The sequence below is a fragment of the Gavialis gangeticus genome, unplaced genomic scaffold (genome assembly GCF_001723915.1).
Source record: "Gavialis gangeticus isolate Ggan-Ray unplaced genomic scaffold, GavGan_comp1, whole genome shotgun sequence".
Taxonomy (NCBI): Eukaryota; Metazoa; Chordata; order Crocodylia; family Gavialidae; genus Gavialis; species Gavialis gangeticus.
This window is the reverse complement of record NW_017728990.1, coordinates 730,117-744,329: the sequence shown is the minus strand read 5'-3', so window position 1 is coordinate 744,329 and position 14,213 is coordinate 730,117. Positions and strand designations below refer to the sequence as shown.

General features: G+C 46.6%; 1 protein-coding gene across 10 annotated transcripts in view; it reads right to left on the bottom strand.

The window, feature by feature from the left end:
• The window catches only part of CTNND1 (catenin delta 1), a 48,852-nt gene that overhangs the window by 32,835 nt on the left and 1,804 nt on the right, over positions 1–14,213 (bottom strand). The window contains exon 1 of one of the 10 annotated variants that reach the window (XM_019514756.1): positions 3,287–3,553. The exons of 8 other annotated variants lie outside the window; for them this stretch is intronic. The gene's annotated coding sequence lies outside the window, so the exon portion shown is untranslated. Of the gene's footprint in view, positions 1–3,286; positions 3,554–14,213 lie in introns of those variants that run through there. One more of the 10 variants, XM_019514808.1, reaches the window with a different exon arrangement.

Below are 14,213 nucleotides of genomic sequence, written 5' to 3'. Positions count from 1 at the left end.
AAAAAAAAAAAAAAAAAAAGTTGCCTACCCCTAGTTTACAACTATGTAGAGAAGTGATGCAGTCCAGTAAATGATCATTGAATATAAAATGGCTTTGTTCTGAAGTTGCCATTAGTCTCCAAAATTGAAACTACAATAGTCAAAGTAGATCATGCATGTAGTGGCACATTGCCTCTGCTTATTCCACAATGGTTTACCATCCTTAGTAATTCATGGTGGGGCTGTCTGTTCATTAGCATGAACAAGCAATTTTTTTTATTTTTTTTTTTTAAAAAAAACAGATCCTTGCACTTCTAGACACTTCCAGAAGATCTTCAGCAGCTTTACATCCAGCATGAATCATACCCCAGAAGGCAAGTATTAACACTCGAATACAAGTCTGAAGCCAGTATAGCAAGGCAAGGTCAGAGTTTGAGAGTAAGCCAAAAAAAGAATCTAGGAGTCCTGATACCACCATCCCCAACTGCCACTCCCGCAATTAATTCATCTCTAAAGTAATGCTAATTGGAAGGAGAACTCCTTTGACTGTGGAAACAAACCATACAAAAGAACAGTCTGCTGAATTTTCACTGAAAAAATCTGGAGACTCAGTTCCACTAGAACTAGTAAGAGGGGTAGGTCTCCAACAAAAACTGAAATTTTTGTAAGAGAAATCAACTTTGGTTCCCTCTCTTACTCCACAAGCTTCTGGTGCGTTACAGGTGGGCAAATTAAGCCAGCAACTTTTCTATGTGTAAAAAGAGCTTTAAGCCAGAGGTGACTTGCGAGCCCAAGAGGGCAAAACACACACCTGATAGGACACAGCTTGCTGGACTGTTATTGGGGAAGGCAGGGGCGAATGAAAGCAGCTCTAAAGCATTATGTAAGAAAAGGCAGCATTTTGCTGACACAGGCGACCTACCATGACCACATTAGAACAGAACTATAGCTCTTTGGTAGCCTAAGCCAATGGTGCCAATCCTTCTGGCCCTGCGGGCTGGATAAGTGGCAAAGGGACAGTCCAGGAGCCAGATCTCATGGGAAGGATCAGTCCAGAGGCCGTATCTAGTGTGGAGTCAAGACACTCTGAGAGTGTGACCCTGCAGCCCAGGTTAGTCCAAGGGTGCCACAGGACATGCGGGCACAATCCCGGTATACAGGGCCATATCAGACAGCCCACAAGGCCAAAAATGTTGGGTCGGGAAGTGGTGGCAATGTTATTTGCTTCTAGAGCTGCATCAATTCATGTTGCCACTGCTCCCCTGCTGCCAAGTTTCCAGGCCTATGTGGAGCCCCCCCACGGGCTGGATGACGTGGCCCTACAGGCCAGAGGTTGAGCACTACTGGACACAGCAAAAAGGTTCTTCATCTACTGACAACTAATCTGTCTACAACAGATGGCACCACCATCCCATCTGGAATTGGCAGCAGATGTGCTCAAGGGACAGGGAAAAAGATCTGTAGCTCTGTCGGCTTTCAGATTTTAAGTGAACTTTAGTATTTCTGAAGCATGCCCTTTGGCTTGTTTCATTTACCTGCTCCTCAGCCTCCAAATACACCGTCTCAGAAAGATAGATCCTTCTTCGGGGGGGCAGCAGAAACTTTACATCAGAGCATAAGAATAGGTTTAATGCAGCATGGAATTTAAATGTCTTATCACCCACTTCTATCCATGCTGGCACCTTGGACATGGTGTACTTATGTAAACCTCTGGAGAGTCAACCCTTCCTGGAAGGCAACAGACTTCAGCAAAAAGGCTGTAACTAAATGCAAGGTGTGGTCTCAAGTTGACTGGAGCACTGGCCTCAGGCAGAAAGAGTGCACTTCTCTCTAGCGTGTCACACATACAGGACTGGTCTAACTAGTCACTGATCTCACATTGGTCTGCCCATCTCCCGCTCCCCACACCCACCAGTCTCAGCTCCAAGATACCTAAATTAGGAAAGATCCCGGCAAGAGCAGTTACCTGTGTCCCTGCTTACACCCACACACAATGCTTCACCTAGCCTTATAAGGGAAAAGCTCGGTGGCCAAGGGAAGATAAGGAAGGAGAGATAAGAAGGGCAGGGCACTTACTATCCAGACTAGAGGCCAGAGAAAGAAGGAAACAGATACAACTCCCATTCCCAAGCAAGAATGCAATTGTAGAGAAAGCAATCATCTCAAAGATCAGTGTCTACCCGATTGGGAAACAACAGCAATGAAAACAGGATGGCTATAAAGCAGGGAGGACAGATGGGTGGAGAAGCACACTGAGAAGATGAGTTGTACTGTCAGAAGAGATTTGCCATCTCAGGTTAGAGGTCTTAACTACTCCAGTGCCCTGCTGGACTACCAGTTGGACCCTTTGATCGCTGGGCATGTGGCAAATTCATGTTTCCTATTCACCCTTTAAGCTTCTACATATCCACCTACATGCCTTGTGCTGGGGGAAGGGGAAGGAAATCAGAAAACCATGCCGAGAACCATTATGATAGGAGTGCTAACCTGCCCAGACTAATGAAGGCTATACTTCCTCACTTGACAAAAGGAAGCAGAGATCAAGCAGGACTGGCAGAAATGAAGGAAATAGTGTGGAGTGGGGGGCAGAACAGAGGGAAAGAATTGCTCCACTGGTATGTCAGCGATCTGGCTCCAGGGCAGCTGCCTGCTCGGACAGTCAAAGACACGTGCACATGTGTTCGGTAGCTGCCTGCCTTGGCAAAATCCTGTGGACTAAGACATACAATCTGCAAAGATGCCTCCCCTGCCATTCACAGTGGAGGGCCCACTCAGAAGGGGGAAAAGAGCAGTAGCAGGAAAAGCACGTTCCATTTCTGTCTAGACAGAGGTGAACTTCCCCAATGCAAACCCTTCCCGGCTCTTCGCAAAGCACAGGCAATTCCTCCTACTTCCCCATCTTTAGGCAAAAATATGGCAGGCTCCAGTAGGGCAGACTCACAGGTACTAGTCACATTCACCGCTATTTTCTTCAGCTTGCAACTCCACAACTCTATTAATCTGTGGGGAGGAGACGAACAAAAGACCCTCAAGGTCTCTCCTCCTGCCACCCACATTTTTCAGAACGGAAACCAGCAGCTCGACAAACTCCATCTCAGAGAGCCCAGCCAAACCACTGCATTCTACTGACTCCAACCTTTGCTCCCACCAATTACCCTCAGATCCACTGTCTGCATCTCATGCTTTATCTCCTCCCTCAAGTCAGCAAAATCCCCATTGCTCAACTTCTCTTCTGAAATGCCTCAGTACAATACTCTTCCAAGAGGGCCATTCAGCAACAGAAGCCATATGCTAGATTCAGACTCACCTGTCCTGCCCAACTCAAAAACAGTCATGATTAGGGCACCAGCGCCTACAGGCACACGCCCCAGGCTCCCTTCTGCGTGCAGCAGGATCCATGGAGCAGGCTGCGGATGCCAGTGCCAACATTCACACTCCCAGCCCCCGAGCACAGGAGTTTCACATGTTGGAAACTCTTTATCCACACAAAGGCTGCTCTCTCCCCTCTCTGTGGGAATTTGCAGCTGAGCTGCTCTCGGGGGACAAAGGGATTTCACAGGCACACATACAGACGGCTCCCTTCTCCCCCCTCCCCCCAGCTTTCCCACTTCCTGTCACAGTAGCACCAGACCTCAGGCTCAAACAAACAAACAAAGTGCTGGATTCTGGGAACCCGGCCAGAGCATTCCACAGCCGCCCAGCCGCCAATCCCCGACCAGAGCTCCCACTTCACCCCGTGCAGCTCCTTCTCCTGCAAGGGTAAACAACCCCCCTCCCAGCTGCCCGGCTTCCCCCCCCCACACACACGGACACCGCCCCACTCCCAGTGGGTCAGCCTGAAACAAGGTTCGAGAAGTTTCACAACAGGCTCATCAGGTGAAGAGCCAGGGATTTGGGGGAAGTGGGGGCAGGAAGGAGTTCAATCTAGAGCTCATCACGAACAGTGCTGCCAGCGAGACTACAAAGGCTCCTTAGAGCAGCCAACTGCCTGTAATCCCACACTCAGATTCCTCCTCCCACCTTTGGGCACAGGTCCCTGTTGGAGCCCGGCCCTCCTGCAACATGGAGGCAGCTGTGGAGGCACTTCCCGAACACTCCTGGTTAAAAAAAAAAACAAAAAACCACACACAACCACACACTTGCCTCCCTACAGGTTGTGTTCCTTGCCCTCATTCTCCCCCCCACCCAAACACTCCTGTTTGAACTTCCCAATCCAGCCTCACCCTACCATTTAAAACAAACAGAGGCCCTGCATGACATGAGATAAGGCCTGTCCTATCTGATGAAAGGGATCAAAGTCCCTTGTAGCCAAAGCTTAAGTATGCAGTCACCAGGAATCAGACTCCCTGCCAACACAGCAGTGGGAGAGGTAGTTAACTGTGTTAGTCAAGAATCAGGCACAAGGCAGGTTAAATAGGCAGCTTGTAGACTGTACTCTATACATCTTATTTTGTTGCATACAATGTGGTACATGTAAAAAGAATAAAAAAAAAAAAAAAAATCACACAAACATACATGCTGAACAACAATACTGTACCATCCAGACATGCCTTTTCATACCCAAGGGAATGCAACAGAAAGATGGAAGGACTATAGCACAGCCACACATCCAACACAAGTATTTAGAGCAGATGCTCCATAAAGGCCTCATATCCATCCCCCATGACCAGCATCTCCAGTGCAATAAAGAGCACTAACCTGTACCCATGGTTATGTAGAGAGGATGCCGTTATCAGGACTTGAGGAACTGCAACAAGAACAAACCAGTACCTCTCAAGGCATCCCTATGGCACCAGAACCTATACTTCTACCAGTCAGCTACAGACCACTGTTGGAACTGGAAGACAACATGGAAACTCCAAGTACAGTATAGCCAGAGGAAGAGTTCTGGCAAGCAGATATTAAAGTCACTCAGATTTTGTCTCTCCCACCCCACCTAACTCCCATCAACTGGCCCCTGTCCCAATTATTCATTTCAAAGTTTCCCTTTGAAAGCATGCCACACAGGTAGAACGTAAACACCTGAAGTACAGAATAGGCAAGCCTATTTTGCAGCAACTTAGCTTGCCAACTTAGAGCCTGAATTCATGACAGCATGAGGACATGAGGGCTGCCAAGAAGGATCAGTGTGTGGCCCACTACAGATGAACCAGGATGGTAACTGCACTGCCCACTGCAGTTCACGGTGCTCTGGTACAGCTGCAAAAGTAGGGCTTCCTCAGCGCACAACTTCCTCCAGGGTGGAGCTCAGACATACCCCTCCTACCCCCAGCTGTATGAACCACTTAAGGAAAACAATGCATGAAGGAACCCAAAATATAGTTTCTGCCACCATCCCACAGATGACAGGATGAGGAAAAATAAGTAATCCCTTCCTATTAGGCCCTGTAGTTATTTCTTCCACCATCCAAGCATGCTCTTGAGTTAGGAGTATGCCCTCTACTGCCAAGCTGCTATCCTCTAAAACACTGTCAAATTAGTTACTATCCCTTCCTCTCACCCTAGACATGCATCTCCTCCTCCAAGCCCACACCTTGTCAGTCAGGTCATGCACCTCCTGTGTCATCACTCTAAGCAAACAAGCAGGAGGTTAGAGGCTGAAGTCATGTTTGGCATGGGAGTAAGTAGGTAGGGAGTTGTTGGGATCAGGCCAACAGCCTTTTGGAAAAGGGAGGACAGTCATTGTGACGATGTTGCAACTGCCTTCCTGCACTCATTACACTGATGTATTTATGCCACTGGCAAGAATGCTCTGCAAGTTGTCCAAATCTCCCCGATCAGGGATGAGAGTAGAGTGACTTGTAGCTCCCCAGCGCTACTTGAGCTAAGGGAGGAGACACAGTAAACCCAGATTAATTCAGCATGATCTCATCAAAATGCCCCTGTTCTAATTGTATGTGTGTCTATGCTAAGAGACAGATTTAGAAAACCTGATGAGGGGAATAATGAATGGGTAAGAAAAGCAAGTCAGAGGAGCTTTACACAAGAGCCAGGGACTGAAATCACCACTAAGCAGAAGATTCACTTCACCATTTGAATAGATTACTGTCTTCTCTAGTGGAATGCAGGCAGCAAGACTGCAATTCTTTACCCCATGGACATGTGACTGGATAGCAGTATCCAGGAGGACCCCCAAGTCTCCAATACCCACATGTGCAAAACAGGAAAGAGAAACAGATGAGGTTTGGCAAATGCATCAGATAGCAAAGGGCTATAGACAGAGCTCACATTTGCAATACCACTGCCTTCTGATCCTCTGTCCTGGCAGATATCCATTGGGTGCTACAGGCCAGAATGAAGATGCACCGGCAGAGTGGTAGCAAGAAAGGAGAGCCAGATTTGTGCTATGCATGTAACATTACTGAAAAGATAGCATCATTGTGGATACTATCAAAGGAGAATATAGTACAAGTGGAGTAGGAAGTGCCCCATTCTACTACCCACACCGAGCGGCCTGGCACTGTTCAGTCACAGAACAGAGCTGAAAGACTTTTGCCAGTAGAGGCTATTGTTCCAACATCTTTTCCCAGCACCATAACTCAATACGCCACTCCCTGCTGGAGCAGCTTTCCAGACCCCCTCTGCAGGCAGAAGGTAAGGAAACCAGAATTTCCTGGTCAGACAGGAAGTGACATCGTGCCTTCCCTTTCCTGCAAGGTTCTAAACACAACGTCCTGCCAAGAGCCACTTCCCGCCTCCCCCCAAGCAGGAAGACGACACTCCCTGGAATACAAGACTTAATCTTCTTCCCTCACAACCCAGTCTCCCCAGCACTTTATACCTTCGCTTATATGCTAGAAAGGGGATGCTAGAAGAGTGGGAAGGAAATAGCTGCATTACATTAAAAAGGTGGCAACACAACACCAGGCATCTGCAGCCAGGGAAGGAGAACTGAGCATGGTTTCATGTCACCCACAACATCACCCTCCCACTTTTAACATTTCTGATCTTCCACCCCCAAGTAGACAACCAATCCTCACTACCTCAACCAGTTGGTTAACAACCTGGCTCCAAAAGGCATGCTTAAGAGCCACTCACCTCTGTAGTGGCAACGTACCTCTTCCTCAAGTAAATGCATCCTGTGAGTTGGCCTGTTTGACACCATGCTACTAGATGTGAATTTAATGACATGGTATCCAACTAGAAAATTATCTAACTGGGGAATGTGCCCAGTTTAACACTAGATTCAAACGTAAGCCTCTAGCTTAAAGAATATCTTGTAGCCTCAAATTTTGCTTCAGTGTTAAATTAGCACCAATGGCCACATCTAGACAAGTGTGGCTGTGCAGTACGTGGCATCACAGCCCCATCTGTGGTGCCACAGTGCACATTCAAGTGTTTCCGGGGCTGGGGGGAGAGCAGAAGGGGGTTGACCCCAAGGTAAAAAAACACCCATGAAGAAAAAAAAGCAGGGCAGTGTACATGGAGGCAGGGCACACCGCCCAAAAACTGGAGCCTGGCTGGCCAAAGCCACACTCCAGCTGCTGGCAGGCTCCCAGCTGCAGAAGCAACGTGGCTGCAGCTTCCCCAGCTCCCAAGTAGGGCTGCTGGGGCCAGCAAAGTTGCTGGCCCCAGCCTCCCCTACCCCATCTGGGGTAACCTGCCACACACCAGAGTACTCATGGCATGGGCGCTCCCCGGGGGACAAATAGCACCTTGTGCTGCTGCTAGTTGTCCCCAGGGAACCAAACATGTGTGGTCATCTGGACACTGCTAATAGGTGCAACCACTTTAGAACCTACCTCTCCCTGAACTCACTAGCACCCCTTGGCCTGAACTTTAAGGCGATACAGGAAATGCCGGCAACGTGTCACTGTGGTCCCTCACATTAGCTCATTGCATAACACAAGTCTGGGGGAGAGACTATCATGAAACTCCCCACCCACCTCCTATGCAGTCACACCCCTCGTGGCCAGATCTATGAATTCACAAAAAAGGCCAGCTCCCCCGCAGACTGGCTGTGGGGAAATAGCTTTCCAGCCCAGTTAGTTTCAGGTGACAGAGGCCAGGTGAGGCTTGAGGGGGTGGGGAAGAGTTCCTGTTTGTCACTCACTGGAGGTAATCTCTCAGAGAAGACATCAAACAACCAGCTCCTGGTAATTAAAGGGACAAAAGGAAGCAGCACAAAAAGGAAGGTTTGTCCATGGTATCCCTCTCCTTCTGGAAGTAGAAATGGGCTTGGGTATCTTTAGGGACCAATTCCCTCTCCCCCAGCAGAATTTCACTTTAGCACAAGGAAAAGAAGTTACTGTCACTCACTCCCCCACCCCTAGAGGAAGGAGAACCTGCCTGAAGTCACATGGCTGTGGTAACAACTTTGCAAGCAGCAACATGCTCACTAGAGGAATGCACTATTCTACAGGCCATGGGCATGCCAAAAAACATGCAGACAGATCAGTAAGCCACCCTTCTACTGAAGGAAAAGTAGTCTTTGTAGTTATGTATGTATGGGACTGGTCTGTTGCCAATGCAACCCCCACAAAAAGCCGGCAAAACTGTCCATGAAGGACTGTTCTGGCCAAGAAATGCTTACCTTTTCCTCCACTGCCATCTTTGCGCCTTTTGTTTAAACTAGAGAGCACTTCTGCAGGGAGGAAGTGATGGGACAGCAGTTGGATAGGTATTCAAGACAGAAAGCAGCATGAAGTAGGGTAGAAAATAGGCCAGGCTCTGTAGCTGAAGATACATCCCTACTTCTAGCTAGGGTGGAAAGAATTCAGCCTAGGTGTTCATGTACTCTTTCTATAACCTTTCCAAGGAGATCCTGCTGTAGTTGCAAAACCTCATAAACAGAACCAATCTGTGAATGGGAGGAAGTGTGTTCAAACCACGTCCTCCTCCTATCTGCCAAACTCTGGGAAAAACATGGTGGGGAACAGCATATGCAAACCTCACCAGCCATGCTGCTTAGCTTCCCAGTTCTTTGTTTTTTTAATATATAAAAGGCAGGGTTTTTTACAGTGGTTGTTGACTCTCTACATATGTAGGCCTGAGTAAAGAGGCACCATAACCACCACTTACATGGCTACAGCTAGTGGGCTTACACCAATATTCTCATTTTCAATCCAACACATTGGGTAAACCAAAGTGCAATGTCACAGAGAGTATTTCAACTGTCCTGGAACAATAAGTGTAGATATTTTAAGAGAGCACCCAAGAAAGTCTTCCTACAGCTTTGCCATTTTACTTCTTGGAGCCACTCTCTCTGCTCTCCAGGTACTACCAAATTTCTCCACTTCAAAAAGAAGACCAACCTCTTTAGGAAGGAAGAAAACATCTCAAGACTGTAGAAAGTTATCAGTTACAGCCCTTGCTACCTGGACAGTGTTTCTTTTTTTACACTGAGAGACATTTAACAACCTAGTCCTACACAAGTCACTGTGAAGTCACTAGAGAAAGCTTATTCTAGCTCACTTATTTCATCATTAAGGTACCAATGTAAGTAGATTCACTTATGCTAAAGACAGTCAAAGGAAGCAAGCAAGGGAAGCACCCCCTCCTCACAGACAAGCTTACCTTTTTTTTGGTAGCACTGGAGTGATGATGCATTATATGAGGGGCACAGATTTTTGTGACTGATACCTTTTAGTGGACCAACTGCATGCTTGCGACAGACAGTCAAGCTTTCAAATGCACAGCACTCTACATGACCGGATGACAAATACTGTGGATTCAAAAAGCTTGTCTCAGTCTGTCTCAACAATGCAGTTGGTCCGCTAAAGAGATAAGTTACCCACAAAAATCCTTGCCTCTTGCATAAATAGTGTGTAACATATGAGTAAGCCTGGCAGCCAGGTATTTCATCCCTGGGAATTCTACTGTAAGTATCAGGGTATAGACACTGGTCTGTATTTCTTGTGAACCAGCAGTGGTGATGGCAGAAGGGCAGACAGCACCCCACTAGGAGTTCAGCTGCCTCTCCTTCAATCCTGGAATGATACATGGCAGCATCTGCCGCTTAGTCACAATTCTCTTCCCCCAGAACCACCTCCTCAATCTTGTCCTTTTACATTTTGTGGTCCATAATCAAACCACACACCAAGAAGCAACACCACTAATGGGGAAACCCAGTTCTGTTTCCACTTCCTTTAAAGGGAATGGAAATAGTCTGAGATGGTCAGTCATGTGGTGTCAGCTACCCGTCTAATCTCAAGTTTCCCAAACAAAACTTTTTTTCTTGTTCCCTTGTGATTTAACTAAAAGGACTGGCAAGAAGTTTATCAGCAACTCCTCAAGCCAAGTCTCCCAGCACTCAAAATCACTATAGAGAAATCAAAATCTCACTAACCTAACCACACCCTCCTCCTTTAAGCAAGCATACAGCAGCAGTTCCCAGATTGCTGAAAGCAGGTATCAGTAGCAATGGCTGAACTGAGATTTTGTTTTGCAGGCCTCCAACTTGCTAACAATAGTATTTACAGAAGCCGCTCATTATTGGTGCCCTCTTCTGATCTCCCATGCCAAGGGCAAAACTGACCCAAAATAAGACCATCCCCATTACAGCCAAAGCAGACGCTGAAGTACAGTGGCCAAAGCTTTTACTGGAAATCTGTAACTCTCCTGGAGGTCTAGTGGACTTTGTGGGCCATCAATTAAGCCTCTCTCAACAACATTATGGTTTAACACTGATCCCTGAGCCATAATACAATAATATAGGTCCCTCCCAGTAAAGCCATGTTAAATACAGACATTTCATCAGAAAGTTCTAAAGTTAACTAATTCAACTAACAAGTTTGGATTTAGTCATCCCATTAGCCAACACCTATATGTTTACAAGCCCAAACCAGTTTGCCAATTCTACCTACTGCCACCAATAGGAGATGCAAATAAACTATAAGCCAGCATCTCGTTTTCTACCAGGGTGCAGACTCACTGAAGCCACTGCGCTTCACTTGTATATGAACTTGCTGATGAAGAAACGGGAAGCAAGTCTGAAAGTCATGTTTTCTTATCCCAGCCAGAGGTTGAAACTAGATTCACCAATATCCGTAAGATAGTGAGGGCTTCAGTATTAAAGAAAACATTAGGTACTGAAGGCACCTCTAGTCCTGTTTCCAAGTACAGTAACACTCCACTTTTCCGGGGATCCTCGCTTTACACAAAGCAATGAGTTGAAGAGTGAAGAACCACAGGCACAGAGGTTTAACTGCACAGAACTAGACAGAGAACTCTTCTCCCAACTCCAAGCCCTGTGCTCTGGCAAACCTAGTGTTGTAATAGACACTGTACCACAAACATCTGGGTCTAGCAACAGAACCAGAAGGGCTGAAACTAAAAGTAATCACCCTGTAGGAAACCCACACAAGTCCAGCAAACACCATTAAGCTAGTAGCTTTCATCTTCCCAAACATCCCAGAAAAGCTCTTAAAAATTTCAGTAAATGCTCCCTGAAAAGAAAGGACAGCACCTTATATGCACAAGATCCCAGCCAAACTAAAGTCAAGTGTAATAGGACAGGCTAAAGGGGTGAACAAGCATGAGGGTATTTCACAAACCACAATTTCAAAATAAAACCATTGTTGGTATAATGATCATTCACTGGACCACATCACTTCTCTACATAATTTTAAACTATGGGTACATTCGACAATGCTGCCAGTGTTCCCCACTGCTGCATAGTTTCCCCACAAATAGTTTTATCGTGAAATTTTCCTCATACAAGGATGTTTCAGAAAGTAACGGCAAATAAAGGAGGACTATGCATAAAGCCAGATTGTCCTGTTATACCAGGACAGCTCTTGCCGCCTCCATCTCTTTCTTGCCTTGCTTTGCTTTTGCCATTCCAGCCCTGTACTCCTGAGCAGGAAGTGCCAATAACATCAAATCTTTTAGTCTGGTTGCATACCAAAGCTTGAGCACTCAGGAGCTGGTAGAGGGGTAAAAGGAGTATGGCAAGATCCAGACTTACATGATCAAATCTGAACTGGACCCAAAGGAGGTATTTGGAAACTAGAATAGCCCTTAACTCACCTCTGCCTCATGATAAATGAAGCAGTGAAGAAATAAAGATTCAGAAGGGCAAAATAAGTCCCAGATCTCCACCACAATCACATGGTGAGTTTGTGGTGATCACTGGGCTTCCACCTCTTTATTAGTATGTTTGGGATAACTATGCATCTAAAGACTATTCCCCACCTTTTCATTCCTGGCAGGGAAAAGTTCACTAAGATCTGTACAAATGCTTTGAGATCACATGAAACATGTTAGGAAAAGCCCAAGTATTAAAGCCATAAGGAGTCCTGCTTCAAGTGATAGCACAGGAAAGAATTCCAAGAATTCCCAGTTGAGCTTGGGGAAATGCTGATATCATCTCCACATTAACTGTATACTATGGACAAAGCAGCACAGACTGAATAAGTGGATAAGACTCTAACTCTAGGTTAAAGCATATCCAAAATTTAGACCTGCTCAGATTGAACACTGGCATGACAGAAGACAGCCACCAGATATCTTTGGGCAGCAAAGATGGCCCAACGACTGGAACACAAACGCAGGGTTTGGGTCCCTCCTCTATTACCGACTGCTTGGACCCTGCCCAGGTCACTTCATCTCTTTGCCTCAGCTTCCCTCCTGTAAAATGGGGATGATGGCATCCTATTAAATCTCAGTGGCATTAGGCTAACTGTACTAAAAACTGCTTTACAGCACAGGCACCATGGCCCACAAACTGCCAGACTTCAAACTAACAAAGTTAACTACCTCTCTCATAACAATAATGGCTACAGAAGTCCCTAAAATGGTCTGCTTTGGAGAACAGACTTGTAGAAAGTCACAGCCCCAATTCTGTAACAAAGAGCATTAGAAGATGACACCAATCCCTCAGGACAAGAGGCACAGAAGGGGGAGGAGGGACAGATATTACCAGATGAAGGTGTTGCCAGTAAGAACCAAAGAAAAATGGCCTGACCAACCCAGAGCCCCTGGCTGTGCAGTTATTCTTTTATTGAGGGAATTTCAGCGTCACTTGTAAGTCAGGGTATCAGGAAGATTTTTCTCAGATCAGAACTGTCCCATTAGCAAGGATGAGCTCCACCCAATAGTTTTGACCCTCCCTAGACATACAATTCACTTCCCTGCAAGAACAAAGGAAGAGGAGGCAAATTAGACAGCAGGAGACAGAGTAGGAAGAGAGATAAACTAGCCAGGACAGAGCTAAAATTGTTAAGTCTGGTCTGCATGGAGTTCCCCCTCGCAAATGCACAAAGCCCTGATCCCTTCATCCTTCCTACACAGATTAAGAACCTGAGCATTACAGGAAAAAAGATTTAAAGTCCAGGATACTCAGCCCTCGCCACCCCCTTCCTTGCTCGAAAGCCCCCAAAGGTCTGCATAACCAAAATACTCCCTGCTCCCAACACATAAGAAACCTCCCCTACCCCCTCCTCTGACACAAAGGGAATATTATGATGAGAGAGAAGGGAAGAAAGACAGGACGCTGTCTGTAACACCAGACAACCCTTGCTCTAATGCTAAATGCCTGTCTGATGAGATACACTCTCTCATTCCCTTGCAAGAGAGCTGCGAGGCTGGCACACAAACTTCCTTTGTTTTGGGCACAAGAGCGAAAAGCCTCCCAGTTCATGCCTCGCTCAAAGTAGTGACACACCAGAACCGAGTCAAGTGTCTGACCTCCTAGCATGGGAGCTGAGGACCTGGGGGTTAGACAGCAATTCAAAGCAAACTGAAAGGCTGAGACCCCAAGCCAAGCCTCTCAAGACTGTGCCGCTCCTTTACCACAAGACGCAATGCTTCTGAAACTACTTTTCAGAGTGCCTTCGATGGTCTTTCCCCACAGATGACAGAGCACAACCCAGCACTGAAAGGGACCACTCCCAAATAGCCCTAGAAACATTTGCTTGAAGTAGGACACCGTTTGCCTTGTTCTGCTATATCCAACACCTTGCTGGGGGGGAAAAATGAGGCAGGTGCTTGAATATGCAGAACGAAACAAGGGTCTTAAGGGATCCAGAACCTAGTTTTCTTACCTAGAAAAATCCCGCCCCCCGCACGCACACCCCTCCAAGAATTTCTGGCTATGAAATCTATTCATCCAAGATAAGGCATTACCGGCTCAGCACAGCACAGCGAGAAGAGAAAGCATACCATATTCCCAGAACTGTTACAGGGAATGCAGCGTGTGCCTAAAATGTAACAATTCTGAACACAGAAGCACAGTCTAGTTCCCTACCCTAGCCTGTCACAATTAAGATGAAACTAGATCCTTTTTTTTTTTT